Genomic DNA, 4,047 nt, shown 5'->3' with positions numbered 1-4,047 from the left:
GGTCTTGTTTAATAGAGACCGGTGGCTTGATGGCCGATGAGATACGCGGCTTGATGAGGCCGCTTTGTACTTTGGCTGTAGTAGCTGTAGTATGCTCCTTTATTCGGAGGGAGCATTCCGTATTTCCAGTTACTGTTATGACGCCGCGTGGACCAGGCATCTTTAGTTTTGTATAGGCGTAGTGCGGGACCGCATTAAAACGAGCCAGAGCGGTATGCCCCAGAAGTGCATGGTAGCTACTGCGGAACGGGACAATATCGAAGGTCGAGCCTTCGCTTCGGAAGTTGTTCGGCGAACCGAAAATGACTTCCAATGTGATGGAGTCCGTGCAACGAGCTTCTACGCCGGGTACTACTCCCTTGAGGGTAGTTGTGGTGGGCTTGATTCTTGAAGGATCAATGCCATTTTGCGGATAGTGTTTTCGTAGAGTAGATTAAGGCTACTGCCGCCATCCATAAGGACTTTCGTGAGATGGAACCCATCAATAATTGGGTCGCGGACCAGAGATGCTAAACCTGCGTGACGGATACTAACTGGGTGGTCCTTGCGATCAAAAGTGATCGGGAAGGACGCCCATTGATTAAATTTTGGGGCGACCGGCTCTATGGCATTGGCATCCCGTAGTGCGCACTTGCGCTCCCCTATAGGGGTGTGCATCATGTATACCATGTTTACTGTTTTTACTTCAGGGAAATTGCTTCTGACCCCCGGTGTTCGGTTGGCGAGTCTCTTCGTCATCGCTGTCACTGGGCAGCCCCTTCCCCTTGTGTTCGGCATTAAGCTTGCCGGCTTGTTTGAAAACCCTACAGCTTCTGTTGGCATGATTGGTTGGTTTATCGAGGGTGCCATGAATCTGGCAGGGCCGATCCAGTATCTTGTCTAAATTGGATGGTTCGTCTCTGTTTGCCTTGAATGGCTTTTTCCGTTGACCGGGTTTGGAGCCGCTTAATCCGGCGTTCACCGTCGTGTCTTGCGTTCCTTCATTACTATTTCGACGCTTGTGTTTAGTGCGTCGTGGCTTGCCGTTGCTGTCTCGAACTTCGGAGGTGCCCGGATCACTGGCGTTGTTGCTTCTATGGGCGAGCCAGCTGTCTTCCCCCATGCAAAAGTGCGTCATTAGAGCGGTAAGGGCTGCCATGGATTTAGGTTTTTCTTGACCGAGGTGGCGGGCGAGCCACTCATCCCGGACGCTGTGTTTGAAGGCCGCGAGGGCTTCGGCGTCCGGACAATCGACAATTTGGATCTTTTTAATTAAGAACCTAGTCCAGAGCTTCCTGGCCGACTCTCCGGGCTGCTGGATGATGTGACTTAGGTCATCGGCGTCTGGTGGCCGGACATATGTACCTTGGAAGTTATCGCGGAAGGCATCTTCTAGGTCCTCCCAGCTGCCAATGGAGTTCTCTGGAAGGCTGTTTAGCCAGTGCCGCGCTGGTCCCTTTAGTTTTAGTGGGAGGTATTTGATGGCGTGGAGATCATCACCGCGGGCCATGTGGATATGGAGAAGGAAATCTTCAATCCATACCGCGGGATCTGTTGTTCCATCATATGATTCGATATTCATGGGTTTAAACCCTTCTGGGAATTCGTGTTCCATTACTTCATCGGTGAAGCAAAGGGGGTGTGCGGCGCCTCTATATCGGGCAACATCGCGACATAGCTCGGATGGAGTTCGTCTGCGGTTTTCGGCCCGGGCGTGATTATGCTTGTTGCGTCCAGCTCAGTAGCCGTCGTCGCGTGTTGGGGCACGCCCCCTCGATCCGTAGATCGATTTGGTTTGTCCTGCTCTACTGTCCAGGTCCTGCCGCAGGTCATATGTATATCCCCGAGCTGTTTTATGTCTGCCTTTTCGGCGAAGTAGTACGGGCTGGTGTTCGGATTGAGGTGTCGCTTTGTCCCGGCCACGTGGTGGTCGATCAGCCACATTATGCGCTGACAGTACGGGCTCCATTGCCTCATCGTCAAATTGAGGTAGCAATTTGCACTTCGGATAACTTTTGGTCGGGCGCTCGAGGCCGTATTCCTCGGCTGCTAGGACCTGAGTCCATCTGTCATTGAGTGTATCCTGTTCGGCTTGAAGCCATTGCTGCTTCCTTTTCAGGCTCCTCACGGTTGCGATGAGCTGTTGCTTAAAGCGTTCTTGCTCGAGGGGTTCTTCTGGCACGATGAAGTCTTTGTTGCCGAGACTTAGTTCGCCTTCGGAGGGTGGCATATAGCTGCTGTCCTCCGAGCGTCGTTCCCAATTGGCTCGTCGGGGATACTCTGCCCTTCCTCCCTACCTTCCTGTTCGGAAGCTAGTTCGATGAGGGCGTGTGGGTCTTTGGCGTTCTCCGGAGTATTATTTTCTCCGGTGCCGGTATTGCTTTCTTTGTGACGGCGTGATTATGAATGGCGCCGCTGATGCCGCCGCTTCGGTGGTTTATCAGTGTTATTATCCTTAAACGGATCCCTACCGCCGTCCTCGCCATCGTCTTTGGATGTATCCACCATATATATATCGTACGTGGAGGTGGCCGCCCAGCGTCCGGTATGTGGTGGGCTTTGGGCCTGCCGTAATGACAAAAGGTTCTATAAAGTATGCCATGCTGTGTACCAGATCTATTGTATACCCTACACTGATTTTGGCAAGGGAGTAAAATAGTGATCTAGGAGTAGATCACTGGACAGCGGTCAAAATTATCCTTAGTGGAATAAGGATATGTTTCTCGATTATGGAAGTGACAAAAGGTTCATCGTAAAGGGTTACATCGATGCAAGTTTTGACACTAATCTAGATGACTCTAAGTCTCGGTCTAGATACATATTGAAAGTGGGAGCAATTAGCTAAGAGTAGCTCCGTGCAGAGCATTGTAGACATAGAAATTTGCAAAATACTTACGGATCTGAATGTGACAGACCTATTGACTAAAATTATCTCACAATCAAAACATGATCACACCTTAGTACTCTTTGGGTGTTAATCACATAGTGATGTGAACTAGATTATTGACTCTAGTAAACCCTTTGGGTGTTGGTCACATGACAATGTGAACTATGGGTGTTAATCACATGGTAATGTGAATTATTGATGTTAAATCACATGGCGATGTGAACTAGATTATTGACTCTAGTGCAAGTGGGAGACTGAAGGAAATATGCCCTAGAGGCAATAATAAAGTATTATTTATTTCCTTATATCATGATAAATGTTTATTATTCATGCTAGAATTGTATTAACCGGAAACATAATACATGTGTGAATACATAGACAAACAGAGTGTCACTAGTATACCTCTACTTGACTAGCTCGTTAATCAAAGATGGTTATGTTTCCTAGCCATAGACATGAGTTGTCATTTGATTAACGGGATCACCTCATTAGGAGAATGACGTGATTGACTTGACCCATTCCGTTAGCTTAGCACTCGATCGTTTAGTAATGTTGCTATTGCTTTCTTCATGACTTATACATGTTCCTATGACTATGAGATTATGCAACTCCCGTTTATCGGAGGAACACTTTGTGTGCTACCAAACGTCACAACGTAACTGGGTGATTATAAAGGTGCTCTACAGGTGTCTCCAAAGGTACTTGTTGGGTTGGCGTATTTCGAGATTAGAATTTGTCACTCCGAGTGTCGGAGAGGTATCTCTGGGCCCACTCAGTAATACACATCACTATAAGCCTTGCAAGCATTGTGACTAATGAGTTAGTTGTGGGATGATGTATTACGGAACGAGTAAAGAGACTTGCCGGTAACGAGATTGAACTAGGTATCGAGATACCGACGATCGAATCTCGGGCAAGTAACATACCGATGACAAAGGGAACAATGTATGTTGTTATGCGGTCTGACCGATAAAGATCTTCGTAGAATATGTAGGAACCAATATGAACATCCAGGTTCCGCTATTGGTTATTGACCGGAGAGGTGTCTCGGTCATGTCTACATAGTTCTCGAACCCGTAGGGTCCGCACGCTTAACGTTACGATGACAGTTATATTATGAGTTTATATGTTTTGATGTACTGAAGGTTGTTCGGAGTCCCGGATGTGATCACGGACATGAC

The sequence above is a fragment of the Aegilops tauschii genome, chromosome 5, assembly GCF_002575655.3.
Source record: "Aegilops tauschii subsp. strangulata cultivar AL8/78 chromosome 5, Aet v6.0, whole genome shotgun sequence".
Classification (NCBI taxonomy): domain Eukaryota; kingdom Viridiplantae; phylum Streptophyta; class Magnoliopsida; order Poales; family Poaceae; genus Aegilops; species Aegilops tauschii.
The sequence above is the reverse complement of the archived record's forward strand: the minus strand, read 5'-3'. Positions refer to the sequence as shown.